General features: G+C 38.5%; 1 protein-coding gene and 1 long non-coding RNA gene across 3 annotated transcripts in view; one reads left to right on the top strand and one right to left on the bottom strand.

Moving 5' to 3' along the window:
• Positions 1–892, bottom strand: part of LOC106878786 (uncharacterized) — a 16,194-nt gene extending 15,302 nt beyond the window's left edge. Inside the window, exon 1 of one of the 2 annotated variants that reach the window (XR_016239247.1) lies at positions 516–892. The gene's annotated coding sequence lies outside the window, so the exon portion shown is untranslated. The remainder of the gene's footprint in view (positions 1–515) is intronic. The other variant, XR_001410549.3, reaches the window with a different exon arrangement.
• LOC149130187 (uncharacterized) overlaps positions 1–25,000 on the top strand; it is a 77,143-nt gene that overhangs the window by 9,046 nt on the left and 43,097 nt on the right. The window lies entirely within an intron of this gene.

Raw genomic sequence — 25,000 nt, 5'->3', positions numbered from 1 at the left:
TCCACCCCATTTATATTATATTATATATTCCATAGTCTATATCCCACATTAATTTTTATAAGAATATAAATAAAACATAAAAAACAGAGTTGGAACTCTTTTAAGAGAAAAGACATGAAGGTTTATATGGGATGTGGTGATGGAATAAACAATTATGAACTTCGTTAGCTTACAGCTATAAGACGCAAGGGACTCGTAGCTGAGTATCTCAATATGAGTATGTACATACCTTCATCTACATGTGCATGTAGATACATATCTGGGTACATGACGTTGCAAAAAAAAAACATAGACAAAATGATAAACAAGGTACAACACGCGCGCGCGCACACGCACACACACACACACACACACACACACATATATATATATAGTTTTAGGGAAAAGAACCAAGGTTCATGAACTCATCGATGAAAATCCACTGTCAAATATAGAAAAATTAATAAGTAAAAGCACAATAAATGAGTAAAATATAATACAAAGTAAATATCATAAGATAATGATGGAGTTTTTACCTGTAAATTTGGATTTTCATCCCTAATAATATTATTATTATATATATATATGTGTATATTTGTACGTATGTATACTTACGTTAGTATGTGAACAGATTTGTAGCTAGATGTATATAACACGAGGTTTCTATCTCCAATTGCACTGCAAAGTTCCGCACTCAAAAGCTAAACTTGTACTAACTATATTTAGCTCGTGCCCTCATTTATATAGTAGCAGAGATTGCGCGCACACGCCTATGCGTGTATATGTAAGTGCGTGTGTGTGTGTGTGTGTGTGTGTGTGTGTGCGTGTGTTTACATTTCTTTTGAAATACTGAATACTTCCGTTGTTTCTCTCTCTGTATATGTGTGTGTTTATGTATATATCTATATTTATCTATATATCGCACACACACACATATATATATATATATATATATATATATATATATATATATATATATATATATATATTTATATACTCATGCAAATGTACTATATAGGCTTAGAAACTAACCGGATATATAGGTTCTTTTCATAGCAGCAGCAGCAACAGCAGTAGTAGTAACGGAGGTGGTGGTGGTGGTGGTGGTGAGAAACAGAGATAAGAGGTTTTTCTTAGTTGTAATAAACTGGTTGTCGCATTGGAAAAACTGGTAGAAGTTCACAGAATATACTAGAATGGTCCCTCAAATTTGAGCTTCGGTTTCGAAATGGAGAAAAAAAAAAAATGCTTATATAGGAATGGCTGTGTGGTAAGTAGTTTGCTTACCAACCACATGGTTCCGGGTTCATTCCCACTGCGTGGCACCTTGGGCAAGTGTCTTCTACTATAGCCTCGGGCCGACCAAGACCTTGTGAGTGGATTTGGTAGATGCAAACTGAAAAAAGCTCGTCGTATATATATATATATATATATATATATATATATATATATAATTTATATAAGGGCATTAACTATATAGTAATGCCTCACGCTTAGAGGGACTAAATAAGTCAAATGTTGCTTATTTTTTTGGTAGTTTTTGACTTATTTAGTACCTCTAAGCGTGAGGCATTACTATATAGTTAATGCCTTTATATAAATTATATATATTTATGGGAAAAAAATGATGAGTTTTTTTCATTATGAGGTTTTTTCACTCTGACTACTTGATAAATTCTTATAAAGATTTTATCCTCATAATGAAAAAAACTCATCATTTTTTTCCCCATAAATATATATAATTTATATAAGGGCATTAACTATATAGTAATATATATATATAAGTTCAAAAAAGGAAAAAGACAAAAAAACAACAGCAAAAAACAACGTGAGGACGTGATTCAGATTGTGTTACAAGACGCTCAGGAAAGGAAAGAGAGAGAATATGACGTTTCGAGCGGAGCTCTTCGTCGGAAACAAGGAAAGTCCAAAGAAGGGAAAAACGGAGGAAGAAAAAATCGCCACCGATGTCCACGAGGTTACATTGTGATGTGTGTCTGTGTTTGTCCCCCCACCATCGCTTGACAACCGATGCTGATGTGTTTATGTCCCCGTAACTTAGCGGTTCGGCAAAAAGAAAACCGATAGAATAAGTACTAGGCTTACAAAGAATAAGAAGTCCTGGGGGGGTCGATTTGCTCGACTAAAAGGCGGTGCTCCAGCATGGCCGCAGTCAAATGACTGAAACAAGTAAAAGAGTAAAAGAGTTATGTAGACCACTCCTAGATCGCGGCTGGCCCTGAGGCTAACAACAAGAAGTGGGTACGTCAGATAGAGTCGACCTAGATGCATTGTGTATGAATAAAAAAAGACAGGACGAGCACGGCTGGAGCCTCGTTGATTAACGGTCTGCTAGGTCAAGACTAACCTTGGGCTAAACAGCAACAGCAACAACAACAAAGGAGAAACATTACATAATGTAGCCCTAGATAGACTATGCCTGAATAAATGATGGGATAAGTCACAGCTGGACATCTTTGGTCAAACGTCTACCGGATGAAATATATTATACTTGAATAAAAGACAGGATGGTCACAGCTGGGACATTTTCGATCATAGGTCATGCAGATCAGGACTGGCTCGGAACTCTTTACTCTTTTACTCTTTTACTTGTTTCAGTCATTTGACTGCGGCCATGCTGGAGCACCGCCGCCTTTTAGTCGAGCAAATCGACCCCAGGACTTATTCTTTGTAAGCCTAGTACTTATTCTATCGGTCTCTCTTTTTGCCGAACCGCTAAGTTACGGGGACGTAAACACACCAGCATCGGTTGTCAAGCGATGATGGGGGGACAAACACAGACACACAAACACACATACATACATACATATATATATATACGACGGGCTTCTATCAGTTTCCGTCTACCAAATCCACTCACAAGGCTTTGGTCGGCCCGAGGCTATAATAGAAGACATTTGCCCAAGGTGCCTTTTGGGTGCAATCCTATGGTCATACATGACCGAAGGGGGTCTCCATATATGTGTGTGTGTGTGTTTGTTTGTGTGTGTGTATAGAAGAGATAAACGGGATCTTTTTTAAAACGGGGGCCACATTTTTCATTAACGAAACACTTTGAAACTTGGAACACTGGTAGAATGTGTCATATAAAACATCTTTTTCTCTTAGTCTTCTTTAAAAAAAAAAGAAATCCATAAGTTATTCCATGTTAAAGTTGTCGTATTTCTGTAATTTCAACCAATCACTGACGTCCATTCAGCCGATATACATTAAGTGCCGACTACATAAACAAACGATTCTGAAACAATTAACCCTAACCCTAACCCTAACCCTAGGGTTAGGGTTAGGGTTAGGGTTAGGGTTAAAGTAAATTTAAAATGAAAAAAAGCAAATAAAACGAAGGTATGGAGATTAAATACGCTTTACACCGCTTAATCAGCCAAAGGAGTAAATATAAACAACTGAATACTTGTCAGTGATTGGTTGAAATTATCGAAATAAGACAATTTTTTACATAAAATAAATTCGAATACAAAAATATTTTTCTGTTCTATAACACAAAATAGATAAGTATACGAAGTTTGAAAGTCTTTCGGTACCAAAAACACTACGTAAAACATTAATGAAAAATGTGGCCCCCGTTTTAAAAAAGATCCGAATTAAATTGGCTGGGATCAGAGAGACGGAGTCGTGTACCAACAAAGAAGAATTAAAAAAAAACTGAAGTTGAAAAGAAGATTGCAGGGTTGAAAGACAAGGTGGATGCATGGACAGTTTCTGAGAAATATGGATAAAGGCTCAAATTTTGGAAAGATGGATGGATGGATGGATGGATGGATAGATAGATAGATAGATAGATAGATAGGTAGGTAGATGGATGGTTATATACAAATTCAATAATAGGACGAATTCTTTTACAAGAATTTATCAAGTAGCTAGCGTGAAAAAACCTCATAAGGGAAAAAAATCCATCATTTATTCGCGAAATATATGTTTATGTTTATATAAATATAGATAGTTATATAGATAGACGGATACATAAATAGGTAGATAGAGAAACATACATACATACATACAGACAGACAGATAGATGGGTAGGTAGATATCTTTTTATTATAGCCACACAGGGCTAAATACAGAAAATGGACAAATTACAAAGTAGAGCTTTTGGGGGGGGGGGATAATTTGGATCAAAAGGGATCGCGGGAAGAAAAAAAAAAACGTGGGGGGGGGGCGATCAATAGGGATAGGTAGATAGACATACAAGCAGATAGATAGATATTTAGATCGGTAGATAAATAGATAACGACGTTCAGTAAACAAAAGCCACCCCACCCTCACACCGTTGCACCTCTTTACACGAGACAAGGTCTGTTAGTCATTGAGAAATTACGGATCTTTTTTAAAACGGGGGCCACATTTTTCATTAACGAAACACTTTGAAACTTGGAACACTGGTAGAATGTGTCATATAAAACATCTTTTTCTCTTAGTCTTCTTAAAAAAAAAAGAAATCCCTAAGTTATTCCATGTGAAAGTTGTCGTATTTCTGTAATTTCAACCAATCACTGACGTCCATTCAGCCGATATACATTAAGCGCCGACTACATAAACAAACGATTCTGAAACAATTAACCCTAACTCTAACCCTAACCCTAACCCTACGGTTAGAGTTAGGGTTAGGGTTAGGGTTAGGGTTAAAGCAAATTTAAAATGAAAAAAGCAAATAAAACGAAGAATCGTTTGTTTATGTAGTCGGCACTTAATGTATATCGGCTGAATGGACGTCAGTGATTGGTTGAAATTATCGAAATAAGACAATTTTTTTACATGAAATAAATTCGAATACAAAAATATTTTTCTGTTCTATAACACAAAATAGATAAGTATACGAAGTTTGAAAGTCTTTCCGTACCAAAAACACTACGTAAAACATTAATGAAAAATGTGGCCCCCGTTTTAAAATAGATCCGAAATTACTAACGGACGTTTAGTGTATTTGGTGGTGATTCACTGTCGTTTGAACCAGGAAAGAACGGAAAGGGCGTTGCCGTGCAGTACGGTGCAACAATGTGATAGTGCGAAACCACCCCTAACTATTGTTAAAAAAAGTCTATTTACGAATATTTTTTTACGAGCGTTGTCACACTCCTTTATTGTAGATATTGTTTTGCGGCGTTACGCAAAGTATATCGGAAGAACTGAAGTTAAAGATCTTCCGCTTATACTTTATTACTGAAGTTAAAGATAACTCTTGATGAAAGATGATATTACTATTGTTGTTGTTAGCGGCACTCGGTCGCTTACGACGTCGAGGGTTCCAGTTGATTCCGATCAACGGAACAGCCTGGTCGTGAAATTAACGTTCAAGTGGCTGAGCACTCCACAGACACGTGTACCTTTAACGTAGTTCTCGGGGGGAGATTCAGTGTGACACAGAGTGTGACAAGGCTGACCCCTTTGAATTACAGGCACAACAGAAAACAGGAAGTAAGAGTGAGAGAAAGCTGTGGTGGAAGAGTACAGCAGGGGTTCGCCACCATCCCCCTGCCGGAGCCTCGTGGAGCTTTTTAGGTGTTTTCGCTCAGTAAACACTCACAATGCCAGGTCTGGGAATCGAAACTGCCATCCTATGACCGCGAGTTCGCTGCCCTAACCACCGGGCCATTGCGCCTCCACTGATATTCTTATAGATAAGGTGAATATATGTACAGTGCCCCTCTGCTTGTTTCTAATGCTTCGAAACACACAGGTTCCTCCGAAGGCTTATGATATGTGTTTTAAAAGAAGCAGAAAATTGCAGCATATCTGAGTGCTAATGGCATCAGCCGTGACATACAGACCATCATATAACTTGTGTGACATTGCGTTTTTATTCTTCTCTTTTGTTATACGAGTGGAGGCGCAATGGCCCAGTGGTTAGGGCAGCGGACTCGCGGTCATAGGATCATATTCTTTGTAAGCCTAGTACTTATTCTATCGGTCTCTTTTTGCCGAACCGCTAAGTTATGGGGACGTAAACACGCCAGCATCGGTTGTCAAGCGATGGTGGGAGCACAAACACAGACACACAAACACACATATATACATATACATATATATGACGGGCTTCTTTCAGTTTCCGTCTACCAAATCCACTCACAAGGCTTTGGTCGGCCCGAGGCTATAGTCGAAGACACTTGCCCAAGGTGCCACGCAGTGGGACTGAACCCGGAACCATGTGGTTGGTAAGCAAGCTTCTTACCACACAGCCACTCCTGCGCCTGTTAAAATATTTTGTATTTTGTAAAAATCTAACCAATTTATTGCACCTAAATTGTAACAACAAGATCTTACACAGACCCCCTAAAGGTCAGATGAACCCCGGATGAGAACTGTTTCTCTAAAAAAACGATGCTGACCCCACAGGCTAATAAACTTTTAACAGGAGATTTTAATTTTCTTCCTAAGTTCAACTGGCTTGATGGCGATATCCAACCAGGAACTACACGGCTAAACAAGGCAGATATGGAAGTTCTCCTCGACCGGAGGAAACAACTTACTTGACATTAATAGTTACATACAATGGACCCTTTGTTCACAATCTGCTAGGTCATGCCAACAGCTATTTCCGACCACAATATAATGCAACTATTTCTAGTTGGGTCCAGAAGGCAACGCACAAAAGTAATGTTATGACTAACCTCTTAAATACTTGAGTGTCAAGAAGACCAACTGGAAGAACAATTGAGATTGAGAAACTCACAATCAATGGGCTTCAGTGAATATCTAACCTCAATATATCCTTTTCTACTCTAGGAACAAGGCCCGACATTTTGGGGAGTGGAGCCAGTCGATTAGATCGAGCTCAGTACTCAACTGGTATTTGATTTGTCGACCCCGAAAGAATCAAAGGCAAAGTCGACCTTGGCGGAATTTGAACTCAGAACGTAATGACAGACGAAATATCGCTAAGCATTTCGCCCGGCGTTGCTAACGTTTCTTATTTCTTTACTGCCCACAAGGAGGCTACACAGAGAGGGGACAAACAAGGACAGACAGAGGGATTAAGTCGATTACATCGATCCCAGTGCGTAACTGGTACTTAATTTATCGACCCCGAAAGGATGAAAGGCAAAGTCGACCTCGGCGGAATTTGAACTCAGAACGTAGCGGGCAGACAAAATACCGCTAAGCATTTCGCCCGGCGCGCTAACGTTTTTGCCAGCTCGCCTTCCTAACCTCAATATTCCTTTCTATTCTAGGCACAAGGCCCGAAATTTTGGGGAGTGGGGCCAGTCGATGAGATCGACCCCAGTACGCAACTGGTATTTGATTTGTCGACCCCGAAAGGATGAAAGGCAAAGTCGACCTTGGCGGAATTTGAACTGAGAACGTAAAGACAGACGAAATACCTATTTCGTTATTGCCCACAAGGGGCTAAACATAGAGGAAACAAACAAGAACAGACGAACGGATTAAGTCGATTACATCGACCCCAGTGCGTAACTGGTACTTAATTTATCGACCCCGAAAGGATGAAAGGCAAAGTCGACCCCGGCGGAATTTGAACTCAGAACGTAACGGCAGACGAAATACCGCTAAGCATTTCGCCTGGTGTGCTAACGATTCTGCCAGCTCGCCGCCTTAAGAAGAAGAAGAAGAAGAAGAAGAAGAAGAAGAAGAAGAATGAGAATAATAATAATAATAATAATAATAATAATAATAATAATAATAATAATAATAATATTCATATTCATAACAAAAACAAAAAATCGCCGTCGAGAACTTTAATTTGAACTCAGAATGTAAAGACATGAAAATGTTGTCCCAGTGTGCAAACACTTCTGTCAGCTTATCACTGTTTTAGTTAAACACTGATAAAATCTCAATTACTTCAGATCTTGTTTCAAGGCCAACAGCATTAGTAGCAGGTTGTTGTTGGTTGTGGCAGTGGTGGGACCGAGTCTATTGACCGAATTATGCTGCAGAATCCGCACGTTCGCAAAGCGTTAACCTAGCGAATCAGTTTCAGATTCGAGACAATACGGTTTTTCCCCAGTCATTGGTGTCCTTCAGCGGAGGCGAATGGTGCAGCGGTTAGGGCAGCGGACTCACGGTCATAGGATCGCCGTTTCGATTCCCAGACCGGGCGTTGTGAGTGTTTATTGAGCAAAAACACCTAAAAGCTCCACGAGGCTCCGGCAGGGGATGGTGGCGAACCCTGCTGTACTCTTCCACCACAACTTTCTCTCACTCTTACTTCCTGTTTCTGTTGTGCCTGTAATTCAAAGGGGTCAGCCTTGTCACACTCTGTGTCACGCTGAATATCCCCCGAGAACTACGTTAAGGCTACACGTGTCTGTGGAGTGCTCAGCCACTTGCACGTTAATTTCACGAGCAGGCTGTTCCGTTGATCGGATCAACTGGAACCTTCGTCGTCGTAAGCGACGGAGTGCCAACAACAAGTATTTCCTCCTATGTTCTATATACTCTGGGAACGCATTAAAGCCCTCTTCGGGGCTACTTCATTTGAATTCTTGCTATCGGGTAACTAATTTCATCTTATTACATAACTGACTTCGCAATTTGGGTGTCTTGATTGTTTATGTGAAGCGGCCGAAAACTTTTGCATGGCCATTTTCGGTGGTCGCCTTGCATCGTCCACTTTCATTCAGAACCTTTACTACCAAATATAATGATTAGGTATGGAAATGACTCCAACAGGGCCAATGTTTCATCTGTAAAAGATGCAATGCGAAATTGGCAATTAGTAGAAACTTACAATAGTATTAAGTGGCCGAAGACTTTTTCATGATACTATGCGTGCATGTGTGCCTCTGTGTGTGTGTATATAACTGCCCGAAACTGTCCGAATGTTTTATTGTCCTTTATTGCGTTTTTGTTCCATTATATATATATATATATATATATATATATATATATATATATATATATATATATATATATATATATATACATATATATATATATATATATATATATATATCGAGCAATATCGAGAATAACCAGCCGAAATTGCAAGGATGATCTGGATCTCGACTGAAGAAAGAAAACTCCAAATGGCCTATCCTTATCTTCTTTGTATCATCTATCTGGATGTCTTGTCCCTTTCTTGAATCACCTAACTGTCTGGATGTTTTGCGTTCTTGTCCCATTCTGTATTATATATATATATATATATATATATATATATATATATATATATATATATATATATACACACATATATATATAGCGGCGTACGTACATCTTGTCTCTTATATATATATATATATATATATATATATATATATATATATAATTATAAAATCTGGTAATTAGTTATATATTAATTAATATCGATTAATTATCAGGAGGCCAGCACATCTAAAGAATCAAAGAGATTCAGAAATATTATCTGCAATCTCAGGGGATTGGTCTTAATAGACACAATATGTGATCTATTTCTAGCGTATTAATTGTCCACGTTAGTTGTCGACGTTATATATATATATATATATATATGCATGTATTACATGTATATGTGAAATATAAACAAACTTCTTTCGGTTTCTTTCTATCTAATCCACTGACAAGGCTTTGGTCAGCCTGAGACTACAGTAGAAGACACTTCCCCAAGGTGCCATACAGTGGGACCGAACCTGGAACCACAAATGAATGGAAACAACAATCACAACAGCAATAAAGATAACAAAAGCACAATTAAAACCCAAAGTAGGGCATAGGAAAACGAAAGGAAACCTGAAAGCGAAATGTTGTGGAGAGGAGTGTGGTGTGTGTGTGGGGGGGGGGGGGTGAGTTAGCGCGAAAGTGAAAGTAGGAATTTCCAGTTTCCCAGTCTAGGTAATTATAAATTTAAACAAATCACCCTGTCTTAGCTCCGCCACCACGAAGAACAAGGACGATCACCACCACCACCACCACCACCACCACCACCATCGCCACTACCACCATCGCCACTACCACCATCGCCACTACCACCATCGCCACTACCACCACCACCACCACCACCACCACCACCACCACCACCGTCGCCACTACCACCATCGCCACCACCACCACCACCACCACCACCACCACCACCACCACCACCACCACCACTACCACCATCGCCACTACCACCATCGCCACTACCACCATCGCCACTACCACCATCGCCACTACCACCACCACCACCACCACCACCACCACCACCACCACCACCGTCGCCACTACCACCATCGGATCGGCAAAAGAGAACGAAAGAATAAGTACTAGGCTTACAAAGAATAAGTCCTGGGGTCGTCGATTTGCTCGACTATAAAGGCGGTGCTCCAGCATGGCCACAGTCAAATGACTGAAGCAAGTAAAAGAGTATTTGTATGTAATAGCGACGGCAGCAGTGGTGGCGGCAGTGGTGGTGATCATCCCTGTCTTCGTGGTGGTGGTGGTGTTGGTGGAGGTAAGACAGGGTGACTTGTTTAAATCCATAATTGCCTAGACTGGAATACTGGAAATTCCTACTTTCACTTTCCCGCTAATTCCCCCCACCACCACCACAACGTTTCGCTTTCAGGTTTCCGTTTCGGTTTCCTGTTTCTCGCTTTCTGTTTTATTTGTGCTTTTGTTATCTTTGTTGTCATTGTTGCTTGTACGGCGGCCAGGCTGGCAGAACCGTTAGCGCGCCGGGCGAAATGCTTAGCGGTATTTCGTCTGCCCGCTACGTTCTGAGTTCAAATTCCGCCGAGGTCGACTTTGCCTTTCATCTTTTCGGGGTCGATAAATTAAGTACCAGCTACGCATTGGTGATCGATGTAATCGACTTTATCCCTTTGTCTGTCCTTGTTTGTCCCCTCTATGTTTAGCCCCCTGTGGGCAATAAAGAAACAAGAAACGTTAGCACGCCGGGCGAAATGCTTAGCGGTATTTCGTCTGCCGTTACGTTCTGAGTTCAAATTCCGCCGAGGTCGACTTTGCCTTTCATCCTTTCGGGGTCGATTAAATAAGTACCAGTTACGCACTGGGGTCGATATAATCGCCTTAATCCCTTTGTCTGTGCTTGTTTGTCTCCTCTATGTTTAGCCCCCTTGTGGGCAGTAAAGAAATAGGTATTTCGTCTGCCGTTACGTTCTGAGTTCAAATTCTGTCGAGGTCGACTTTGCCTTTCATCGATGAATTAAGTACCAGTTACGCACTGGGGTCGATGTAATCGACTTAATCCCTTTGTCTGTGCTTGTTTGTCTCCTCTATGTTTAGCCCCCCTGTGGGCAATAAAGAAATAATTGTTCTTTGTATTCATTTATGGTTCCAGGTTCAATCCCACTCCGCGGCACCTTGGGTAAGTGTCTTCTTCCATAGCCTCGGGCTTACCGAAATCTCGTTAGTGGATTTGGAAACTTCCTTTTATTCTTCTACTTGTTTCGGTCATTTGACTGCGGCCATGCTGGAGCACCGCCTTAAAGGCTTTTTTAGTTGGAGAAGCCGATCCCCCCTCACCAGGACTTATTCTTTGTAAGCCTAGTGCTTATTCTATCGTTTTCTTTTGCCGAACCGCCATGTTATGAGGACGTAAACACACCGACATCAGATATCAAGTGATGCTGGGACACACACACATACACACACATACACACACACACACACACACAGATACACAGACACACACACACACACATATATATATACATATATGATGGTCTTCTTTCAGTTTCCTTGTACGAAATGCACTCACAAAGCTTTGGTTGGCCTGAGGCTATAGTAGAAGACACTTGCTCAAGGTGTCCCGCAGAGGGACTGAACCCGGAACCATGTGGTTGGTAAGCGAGCTTCTTACCACACAGCCACTCCTGTGCACACACACACACACACACACACACACACAGACACACACACACACACACACACACACACAGACACACACCCACAGACAGACACACACACACACAGACACACACAGACACACACAGACACACACACACACACACAGACACACACACACACACACAGCCACACACACACATACACAGACAGACACACACACACACACACACACACACACACATACAACACGTAGGCAGCTAAATGCAATAGAAGACCAAAAAGACATTGTGACCAAGGGTTAGGGTTAGGGTTAGGGTTAATTGTTTCAGAATCGTTTGTTTATGTAGTCGGCACTTAATGTATATCGGCTGAATGGACGTCAGTGATTGGTTGAAATTACAGAAATACGACAACTTTAACATGGAATAACTTATGGATTTCTTTTTTTTTTTAAGAAGACTAAGAGAAAAAGATGTTTTATATGACACATTCTACCAGTGTCCCAAGTTTCAAAGTGTTTCGTTAATGAAAAATGTGGCCCCCGTTTTAAAAAAGATCCAAAAAAACTTTGCTGATTCAGGTGTCGAACAAAATGCTTTGTAATCTTTGTTCCAGCTCTTTAAGTTCTAATTTTAAATCTAGCTGATTCAGGTGTCAATATCCATTGTAGTCAGGACGAATACTTGCGTGGTGACAGAGGAGTAGAAAGGAAACAAAAGAGTAAGGAAGACAAAGGAAGGAGGAATAGAAAAGAATCCGCTCCGGCAATCTACAGGAGTGGTGGTCAGAAATACAGATGCTGAGAGAATGCAACATTCTTTTACTTGTTTCAGTCCTTTGACTGCGGCCACCCATGCTGGAGCACCGACTTTTTAGTCGAGCATATCGACCCCGGGACTTATTTTATCGGTCTTTTTTTTTGCCGAACCGCTAAGTTACGGGGATGTAAACACACGAGCACCGGTTCTCAAGCGATGTTGGAGAGACAAACACAGACACACACACACACACACACACATATATATATATATATATATATATATATATATATATATATATATATATATATAATTATGTGTATTTCTTCTATCTTAATGAATAAAAATTCTTCGGATAGAATAAATGGGTTAATAGAAACCAATGTAGCAAAGAACACAAAATAACTTTGGTGTAGTTCCTGTTTTTAAGGCAGGAACTCCTTGAAATTTTGGGTATTTGAGTATATTTAAGAATTTAAGGAATGGAGAAAACGCATGTTAACATGCGTTTTCTCCATTCCTTAATTTATATATATATATATATATATATATATATATATATATATATATATATATATATATATATAAATATATACATATATACGACGGGCTTCTTTCAGTTTCCGTCTACCAAATCCACTCACAAGGCTTTGGTCGTCCCGAGGTTATAGTAGAAGACACTTGCCCAAGGTGCTACGCAGTGGGACTGAACCCGGAACCATGTGGCTGGTAAGCAAGCTACTTACCACACAGCCACTCCTACGCCTATAGGAAGAGTGATTTTTCTGAGTCAGGGACCGAAATACTTATCCGTGCTGACAGGCAGGGCCGGATTAAGACCCATCGAGGCCCTAAGCACTTAAAAGATTTTGGTGGCCCCCATAAAAGATTATGTAATTCAAAATATAAACAACAACAAACCATTAAATAATTTTTTATCTTTCAAAACGAAACAAAACAGTAAGAGGGGAAAATAATGTTTATTTTTGTCTACTTCCGCTTTATTTATATTTGAAAAGGTTCCTCCTACTTTTTTGAATTGCGAAATCTTTGATCAGATCCTCAAAATTAATCTTAGGTAACACATCTGCATCTATACTTAGTAGAGACAAAGGCATCCCGAATATTATTTTAGCAAGTTTAAAGTGATTTTTTTTTGTGCCGTAAACCATTTACCATTTCTCTGGTGCCCCCCTCCTTCCCTTGATGCTCCAATCACGTGCTTATTCTACTTAATTCCTCCTACTTTTTTGAATTGCGAAGTCTTTGATCAGATCCTCAAAATTAATCTTAGGTAACACATCTGCATCTATACTTAGTAGAGACAAAGGCATCCCGAATATTATTTTAGCAAGTTTAAAGTGATTTTTTTTTGTGCCGTAAACCATTTACCATTTCTCTGGTGCCCCCCTCCTTCCCTTGATGCTCTAATCACGTGCTTATTCTACTTAATTCCTCCTACTTTTTTGAATTGCGAAGTCTTTGATCAGATCCTCAAAATTAATCTTAGGTAACACATCTGCATCTATACTTAGTAGAGATAAAGGCATCCCGAATATTATTTTAGCAAGTTTAAAGTGATTTCTTTTGTGCCGTAAACCATTTACCATTTCTCTGGTGCCCCCCTCCTTCCCTTGATGCTCTAATCACGTGCTTATTCTACTTAATGGTTAATCTAGCGCTGCTGAAAGGAATAAACACAGAGGACAAATTAAATACAAGATGAGACAATACAGCAGTAAGTGACAAATAGAGGCTGTGTGTTGTGATTAACGTGAGACTGTATGACATATTGTTAACGAATGCACGAAGCTGACCCGAAAAAATATAAAATACAAAACAAAACACGATAATGTCGTAGGAATGATTCACTGGGAAATGACTGGTATGTATGGATTGGATAGAGCAGAAGGCGTGGTACGGGAAAATCACAGAAGGAGTAATCGAGAAAGACAAGGTAGAGAAACTTTGGGATGTTATGATTGAATGCGATCACAAGATTGAACAGCGAAAACCGGATACAGTAGTCGTGAATCGAGAGGAAAAAAACCTGTTTAATCACAAAATATTGTTCACCCCGATGATGACAGAATATCGGAAAGACAAGAAGAGGAAGCGGGTCAGAAATGATGACAGTTTTGGGTAATGGCAGCATTCTCCTGGAAGTGGAGATAATAGTAAGACATCAGGATTTTTTATGTTGTGTGGTATTTGATATACCTGTACGTAGACACATGTAAGTCTATCGAAAACCGTACAGCATACATACCAGCGGCTGCATATGTTCATATATATGAGTGAAAGGGTACTCTCGGTTACTTTTCTTGCCCCAATTATATATATATACATATATATATATATATATATATATATATATAATTATTACAAATTAAAAGGGTAAAGTTTTATCAATTTACTAATTTATTAATAAATCAACAATTAATAATTTTTACCAAGCCCTTCGGTATGAAAGCACCATTATCGGCGGAGAACTTATTTAAAAGTTCCCATACATTTATAAACATAATTAAGGGATCAGCAAGCATTTGCTTCACCACATACCGAAGTTCAGAAGTAGCAGCTAAAAAAGCTGAGACTCCAACAGATAGCAAATGCTTGCTGATCCCTTAATTATGTTTATATATATATATATATATATATATATATATATATATATATATATATATATATATATATATATATATATATATATGGGAGAATGTACGAAAAAACAACAACAGACGAGGACAGGTGGTGTAAACAACAAAAGTATATATTAGTATGACGCTCGGGAATACGGAAAGTCTTTGACGTTTCGAGCTACGCTCTTCAACAGAAAGAATACGGAGACAAGGAGAAAAACACGGAGAAAAAAAATTGAATAGTGTCCAGTCAACGGTCAATCATATAGGTTCAAAAAAAGGAAAAAGACAAAAAACAACAACAAAAAACAACAACGTGAGGACGTGATATAGATTGTGTTACTAGACGCTGGGGATATATATATATATATATATATATATATATATATATATCCCCCCCCCTCGTTCTTCCTCTGTACTACTACGTATCTCGCTTTACCCCTCTCGTTCTTCCTCTGTTACTACTACGTATCTCTTTTTCCCCCTCGTATTTCCTCTCTTTCTCTTTTCCTCTCGTTGCTCACCTATTCTTCTACTTCCTCCCTCTGTTTCTCTCTCTTCCCTTTACACCGGCATGGTCACATGCTTCCGGTCAATAATCCTTTCCTTCCTTGGCTTTCGCCAAGCAACGCACGCACCACTTTGTCCCTCTCTGGTCCGTGCCTCATCGCGTTCATACACACATAATTTTTCTCGTCTGGCCGTAAAGCCTTTTCTGTTTGTTTTCCTGTCTTGTTTTTTGTCCGCCACTACATTCCTCCATGGCTAGATTTAATTTGCGTATACAAATTTAATCTGCGATCCATGGGACGAGCCGTTTTAGCGATGCGTCCTGCCCAAGCTCGTCGAAACGCCGGTGTTAAAACGTGGGTAGCTGATGAAGGAGAATGTTCTCTATGTGGCTCGTGTGTTCTCGTCTACGTTTGTTTGCAATGTCCTGTACCCAGATATGCACCTATACATACAGGTGGATGTCGGTATGCACATACCTGTACGTATATATGCATATACTCATTTACTATTTGTTTATATATATATATATATATATATATATATATATATATATATATATATATATATATATATATATATATATATATATATATATATATATATATATATATATATATATATATATATATATATATATATATATATATATATATATATATATATATATATATCGATAGATTATGTATATATTAATATTATCTCGGTTGAAAAAACTTCAGTAATGAAAATATGTTAATAGTTACCATGTATTTTATGCTTGTTTGTATGACAGACTAAAGTCTGTCATACCGGCCATGACGAAGGGAAATAGCCCTGAAACTCGAGTCGCCTTTATATATTTATATTTATATTTATATATTTATATATTTGATCCTTTATATTGAACACTCAATATTTCATCTACATTCAATACTTTCTTTCATGGTGCCATCCATTTTTATTTTATTTTATTTTATATTGTATATTGTATATTGTATATTATATTATATATTGTATATTCCATATTCTACACCCCACATTAGTTCTGCAGGAATATAAATAAAACATAAAAAACAGACAGTGTTGGAACTCTTTTAAACAAAATAATATATTCCTCTATACACAATCATACAAAAAAAAAACAAAAAACAAAACAAAACACCTTTTTTGTATTTATTTTTACTCGCATATATATATATATATATATATATATATATATATATATATATATACATATAGTCTGTTTTTAAGGGGCTGGCTTTGAGAGTTGCATTTCCTCGCATTCGGTAAAAATGTGCTTTTTATAGTAGTCTGACCTTAGAGTCCCTCATGGCGTGAGACATTATTGTATAGTAATGCCCTTATATAAATATATATATATATATATATATATATATATATATATATATATATATATATATATTCTTTTACTTGTTTCAGTCTTTTGACTGTCGCCATGCTGGAGCACCGCTTTTAGTCGAACGAATTGACTCAAAGACTTATTCTTTATAAGCCTAGTATTTATTCTCTCGGTCTCTTTTGACGTAAACACACCAGCATCGGTTGTCAAGCGATGGTGGAGGGACGAACACAGACACAAACATACACACATATACATATATGCATGCACGCACACACACACACACACACACACACACACACACACACACACACACACATAGATATACGACGGGCTTCTTTCAGTTTCTGTCTACCAAATCCACTCACAAGGCTTTGGTCGGCCCGAGGCTATAGTAGAAGGCACTTGCCCAAGGTGCCATGCAGTGGGACTGAACCCGGAACCATGTGGTTGGTAAACAAGCTACTCACCACACAGCCATATATATATATATATATATATATATATATAATACAAAACATATATATGCATGTATACACACATATGTATATACTTTCATCTACATATATATATATAATACAAAACATATATATGCATGTATACACACATATATGTATATACTTTCATCTACATGTGTATATAGATGCATATCAGGGTACAGGACGTTAGAACAATGAACTACAGACAACGGAACGAACACATAGGAAAACAGAAAGTCACTTGGAATTATTCATCAGCTGCCTCTATTCTAACTTTACGTTTCGAAGATAAGGCAGGACACACATACATACATACAGTTATACTTTCTATGTATGTATGTTTGTCCATTGTGTTCATATATGAATGTATGTATATTAGTAAGCTTGTGTGTGTGTGTGTGTGTGTGCGTGCGTGCGCGCATTCGTGTATTTGTGTACGAAACAGCAGAAGGTTAATCACATGCAGGCACCCCTCGACGTCGAAACCCGATATCTTGTGTTATCGACTCTATTTGTATTTTATTTCATTTTAACTGGATTTACATTGTTTAGGATGTATTTATTGATTTATACTGTTAGTTATTTTGGAAATCAGGCAGAGAGAAAAAGAAAAAAAGGAGCGGGTGGGGGTAGAAAGTGAAAGGTGTGGGGTGGGGGAAGACGTAGAAGAATAATGTGAAAGGGGTGGGGGTGGGGGTGGCGAAGAAGGAGGAAGTGGAGGAGAATAAAGATTAAAAGAAAAAAAGGAAAAGAAGTAGAGAAAGAAAAGAAGAGCAACAAACAAGAATGAGAAGTAGAAGAGTATGAAGAAGAAGAAGAAAAGAAAAGTATGAAGGAAAAGAAGAAGAAAAGAAAAGTATGAAGGGGGAGAAAAAGAAGAAGAAGAAGAAAAGAAAAGTATGAAGGAGGAGAAGAAGAAGAAGAAGAAGAAAAGAAAAGTATGAAGGATGAGAAGAAGAAGAAGAAATGAAAAGTATGAAGGAGAAGAAGAAGAAGGAGAATATGAAGAAGAAGGAGAAGAAGAAGGAGGAGAATATGAAGAAGAAGAAGAAGAAAAGAAGAGTATGAAGGAGAAGAGAAATAAAAGAGAACAACAAAAGAACGAGAAGGAGATAAAGAAGTAGACGAAGAAAGAAGAAAAAGAACAATATAAAGAACGAGAAGATGAAGACAAAGAAGGGAAGAATAAGAAGGAGAGCAACAATAACAACAAAAATTGCAGAAGAATTGAAGAAGAGTAAGGAAGAAGAAAGAGAAAAAGAGGAACAAGAACGAGAAGAAGAATATGAAGAATTAGAAGAAGAACAACGAAAGGAACGAGAAGAAGAAGGAGAAGAAGGAGAAGAAGAAGGAAGAAGACGTTGCTGACGACGAGGAGATACAGAAGACAGATGATGAGCCTCGTTATGAAGATGAGGTGAGAGAAGAGACAGATTTGAGTCAAATTTGAGGTGTGAGAGTGAGGCAGAGGTCATGTGATTCTAACATATTTCTCTGTCATGTATCACGTGTACTTCGGTCATGAATATTTAATTAGACAAAGGTGGTGCAGTGAGAGTCAGAGGTGAAATGTTAATGAGAGGTGAGTGGAGGGGGGATTTGGGGATAGGAGACTGCAGAGAGAGAGGGGTAGGGGGGGGAAATCAGAGGTGATATATTAAAGAGATGGCGCGGATGTGGGAATGCATTGTAAAAGGAATACAAAGAAGGGGAGGGGGAGTAGGAGTTGGAGGTGAGATGTTAAAGAGAGGGTTAATGAGAAAGGGAGAGGGGGGGAGGAGAGCGAGACTGAGAAGGAACAGGGTGGGAAAGAGAAGGGCAAAAAGGAAGCCTAAAGCACGAGGGGGGGGGAGAAGGAAGAAAAAGAAGAAACGAGAAGTTGATAAAGAAAGAAAAGTAGAAAAAGAAAAAGAAGAGGATAAAGAAAAAATAGAAGGAAAAGAATTGAAGAAGAAGAATTGAAGAAGGAAAAGAAAAAGAATTGAAGAAGAAAAGTAGAAGGAAAAGGATTGAAGGAGAAAAGTAGAAGGAAAAGGATTGAAGAAGAAGAAGAAGAAAAAGAATTGAAGAAGAAGAAGAAGGAGAAGAAGAAGAAAAAGAATTGAAGAAGAAAAGTAGAAGAAAAAGAATTGAAGAAGAAGAAGAAGAAGAAGAAGAATTGAAGGAGAAAAGTAGAAGGAAAAGGATTGAAGGAGAAAAGTAGAAGGAAAAGGATTGAAGAATAAAAGTAGAAGGAAAAAGGATTGAAGGAGAAAAGTAGAAGGAAAAGGGTTGAAGGAGAAAAGTAGAAGGAAAAGGATTGAAGAATAAAAGTAGAAGGAAAAGAATTGAAGGAGAAAAGTAGAAGGAAAAGAACTGAAGAAGAAGAATTGAAGGAGAAAAGTAGAAGAAAAAGAACTGAAGAAGAAGAAGAAGAAGAAGAAGAAGAAGAATTGAAGGAGAAAAGTAGAAGAAAAAGAACTGAAGAAGAAGAAGAAGAAGAAGAATTGAAGGAGAAAAGTAGAAGAAAAAGAATTGAAGAATAAAAGTAGAAGAAAAAGAATTGAAGAAGAAGAAAAAAGCAGACGACAGAAATCTGAATGACGAATAATGAGGTGTGAAGGGTTGTGTAACGAGATAGGGGCGACGGTGGTGATAGCGGTGACAATGGGGACGAAGGTACGGGGAATGGCGGCGCTGGAGTTTAGGACGGTGGTGAAGGTGGTGGAGTTGGTTAGAATTGCGATGTCACGTTACTATCTGTAGCGCCTGGGTGGGAGGGAAGTCGTGAATAGAAGAGGTGTTAAACAGGTTGATTTTCGCAGAGGGGTGGGTGGGTGTCAGAAGTGATAACGATGGTGCGTGGAGGTGATACGGGTGGGACGTCTATGTCCACCTCGTCCGTCACTTTCCACTACGAAAGTGTGTTAAATAGCTATGACAGATCTTCACACGTACGTGTGAGAATACATTTGCATAGGGGGGTGGGGTGGCATGAGCGAGGGATTAGGGAGTCTGCTTCGCAATCGTGAGGTCGCGGGTACGGTCCCACCGTGTGGCATCTTGGGAAGCTGCATTTTATCATAGCATCGGTCGCGTTAGATAGACAAGTGGTTATCAGCGGGGTTCCATATGGCCCTTCGGGGGGGGGGGGGGGGGGCATATAAGGTTTCCTTGCTAAAATTTATGTGCAATGTATATATATATATATATAAATATATTGCTTACCATTTCTTCGGGGAGGTGCTGAAAAGTTCCTGGTTTTGGGTAAAAGAAAACACAAGAGGATCAGTTATAATTTTATTCAGCATAATTCCCTTCACAAATAACATCTTGCACCCAACCTATCAAATAGCATCTCCGTCCGATATCATGACCAATCGCACATGTCTGTCGGTCTGTCTGTCTGTATGCTTGTCTGTCTGTGTGCTTGTCTGTCTGTATGCTTGTCTGTCTGTCTAGCTAGGCATCCATCCATCCATCCATCTATCTATCCATTGTGATACACGATCCCTATTGATCGCCCCTTTTTTTTTTTTTTGATCCGTTTTGATCGAACTACCCCCTTTTCCTTCCTACGATCCCTTTTGATCGACCCCCCCTTTTTTTTTCTTCCCCCCTCCCAAAAAGAAAAGCTCTACATTGTATTTGTCCCATCTTCGTTGAGCCCTGTGTGGCTAATAAAAGAAATGTATCCATCCATCCATCTATCTATCTATCTATCTATCTATCTATCTATCTATCTATCTATCTATCTATCTATGTCTAGCTAGGCATCCATCCATCCATCTATGTATGTATGTATGTATGTATGTATCTATATATCTATCTATCTATCTATCTATTTATCTACACACGACGGGCTTCTTTCGGTTTCCGTCCGCCAAATCCACCCGAAGTCTATAATAGAAGACTTCCGCCCGCCCATGGCGCTTACGAAGTGGGACGGAAACGGGAACCACGTGGGAAACAAACCTTCTTAACTCACAACCACACCCGAGAGTCTATATTTGTTTTTATACACATGTAATTTACCTGTCTTCTCTCATCTGAGAGAATCACCTGAGTCACTTGAATCACGGTAAAGGGAATGGGTGTATTAGCAACTGCAACGACAGTAGTAATATTATTATTATTATTATTATTATTATTAGCAGTGGTAGTAGCTGCTATTAGTGGAGTTGGGTTGCAGTCTCAAATTTCGTACCAACGCCCAATAGACCCGCGTAGTAGGAACAAATGGTGGTTAGTTTGTGTGTATGTGTGTGTGTGTGTGTGTGTGTGTGTGTGTATGTGTGCGTACTAAGGTGTTTGTAGGTATAAGTCTGTGTACGTTTGTGTGTGTGTGTGTGTATGTGTGTGAAAGCGTGTCTATGTATGTGTGAAGGTGTCTGTTCGCGCGCGTGTATGTGTGTGTGTGTGTGCGTGTGTGAAGGTGAGTATAGGTGTGAAAATGTGTGTGTGTGTGTGTGTGTGTGAACGTGAGTATGCGTGCATGTGTGTGTGTGGGGGGGGGGAAGTGTGTGTAGGTGTGTGTTTGCGTGTGTGAAAGGTGTGTGGAGTTTTGAAGAGTTTAGTCGAAAAAAAATCGAACCCTCGTACTTTTCTTTTTGAAGTCTGGTAATTCTGTAGGTTTCCCTTTGCTGAACCACTAGGTAAGGCTGACAGAAACAAACCAACACCGGCTGCGAGGCGGTAATGAGGAACAAACTCAAACAATAAGACACGCACACACACACATAGTTGTATACATTTATACATACATACGTAACTATATTTGTGTGTGTGTGTGTATATATATATATATGTATGTATATATATATATATATATATATATATATATATATATATATATATATATATATATATATATATATCAAACAATAAGCAACACGGATTTCAAAAGTGATTGCAGTACGCACGTTTCATGCTACTTCAATTTATTTAAGTAATGTGAGCATTACATTAAATGCAATATGAAGAGCAATCTTCAGCTGTACGAAAATGTAGAAAAAAGACATATTATAAATGTGGCAACATATCAGGCTAGCCTGATAGACTCCGCTATGTCAAGATGGACTTATATATTCTTCCTCACATTTGGATTTTATGTATGCTCTCTCCCACTTGGTTTTAATATGTTGCCACATTTGTAATATGTCTTTTTTCTGCATTTTTCGTGCAGCTGAAGATTGCTCTTCATATTGCATTTAAGGTAATGCTCACATTACTTAAATAAATTGAAGTAGCATGAAACGTGCGTACTGCAATCACTTTTGAAATCCGTGTTGCTTATTGTTTGATTTTAATCACCCATCCTTTTGGGATGCGATATTCGGGTGCCTTCGCATAAGTACCATATTCAAGCCTTGAATCTATATCTAAACCGTCTATATATATATATATATATATATATATATATATATATATATATATATATATATATATATATATATATATATATATAAAGGAATACAAAAAGTGGGACAAGAACCCAAAACATCCAGATAGGATTGCTCCAATCTGGCCAGCCCCAAGGAAAAACTAAGCTAAGAGCACTAGATTCCTTGGAAGAAAGCAGCGAATGTATACGGAAACAAGGACGGAAAAAATGGAGAAATGGTACACAAATACAAATGCAAGTAACAGGACATTAACAACAGGTGTCTTTCGACTAAGGACGAATTAAATTAAGCTGATGTGTGTAGAAGTGAAGCCCTACGGCAGGGACATAAAAGATGACAGGCATGAGGGCGAATAGGCCAGAAAGGAGCAATCCTGTCTGGATGTCTTGCGTTCTTGTCCTATTTTTTGTATTCCTTTTTATATACATATGGCGGCGTACGTACACTTTGGTCTCATATATATATATATATATATATATATATATATATATATATATATATCCTCTAATTCCTTATGTACTTTGTACCTCTATATGTAAACCATGTTGGCAAAATAACATAGTCTGCCATGGACACCTGTGCTTTGGTTCTTTCTTTCTTTTTCTTTTCTTCCCTTTTTTGTCACTTTTGCTATGAATTAAATTAATGAATTCAACGGGATACACCGTCTGCAAGTAGTTGGGTTCAGCATATTATCCTCCATTTTCTAATTGTTACACAAATTTTGGGTAAAACCTCCACTTTTACCCGCTCCCATTGATTGCACCTAGTATAGCACTAGTGTAGCAATAATTGGGTACCCTCCCAGCAGTATACTGGATAGATACTATCCCTTAGTGGGTTGAACCCCCAACCCCTAACTCTCTCACGTTATATATATATATATATATATATATATATATATATATATATATATTTATTGAGAGAGAGAGATAGATAGATAGAGAGAGCAATAACAAAATGGAGGGGATCAATAGGTGGTATTCAACTTTCAGACATATAATATCAATTTATTTACTAAAAGGACAATGCATCTAATAATAATAATAATAATTGATTTCTTTGTATACATATACATTCACATATGCATGTACATTTAAGTGTAGGTATATGCATTTATGTGCATTTAGTATATGTATGTATATGTAAAAGTATGTATATGTGTGTGTATTTATAGCTTAACCTTATGTATTTATGTACCTATTTTGAATAGTTTCGTTCAACTTTTTCGTTTTCTTAATTGCAAAGTCTTTGATCAGATCCTCAAAATTGATCTTACGTAACACATCTGCTTCTGTACTTAGTAGAGATAAGGCATCATGAATATAATTTTAGTAAATTTTGAAGTAATTCCTTTTGTGTCGTAAACCATTTACCATTTCTATGATGTCCCCCGACTCCCTAAGTACGTGCTTCTCTGGCTTAATTGTTAATTCCATACTAAAGTAAATACAATGATGTAACTATTGTGACAGTATATTTATTGGAATAAAATATGCAACCATAAGTTAATCATGAATAAAATGTCATGCGTGTAAGGCATTCCAATTTTATCTTTTTTCCGATTAACAACAGAGTTGTTTATAGTTTGGTTAAATGAACTGCCGTACCGGATATAAAACTTGTACTTTAGGCGATGATGTTATTTAGCAGTGATTGGCCCCGCCAGAGTGGGGACCTGCCGCTGTGTTGCTTTGAGGTCATCCACTTCATCGTAAATATCTGAAAGGCGGATGAACGTTTGTTTGTTTAACATTCGTTTTATCTGTTGTCGGCAAATTTATTTTGATGAGATAACAAAACAAATCTTTCTCACGGGTAGTAAGGCTAGTCCTCCATGTTCTATTGTTAGTAATAGTAATTGTGTGTGTGTTGGCACTCCGTCGCTTACGACGTCGAGGGTTCCAGTTGATCCGATCAACGGAACAGCCTGCTGCTCGTGCAAGTGGCTGAGCACTCCACAGACACGTGTACTCTGAACGTAGTTCTCGGGGGATATTCAGCGTGACACAGAGTGTAACAAGGCTGGCCCTTTGAAATACAGGCACAACAGAAGAAACAAGAAGAAAGAGTGAGAGAAAGCTGTGGTGAAAGAGTACAGTTGGGTTCGCCACCATCCACTGCCGGAGCCTCGTGGAGCTTT

Source organism: Octopus bimaculoides, chromosome 30 (genome assembly GCF_046866305.1).
Source record: "Octopus bimaculoides isolate indiv1 chromosome 30, ASM4686630v1, whole genome shotgun sequence".
In the NCBI taxonomy this organism is placed as follows: Eukaryota; Metazoa; Mollusca; class Cephalopoda; order Octopoda; family Octopodidae; genus Octopus; species Octopus bimaculoides.
This window is presented reverse-complemented; position numbering and strand designations above follow the sequence as displayed.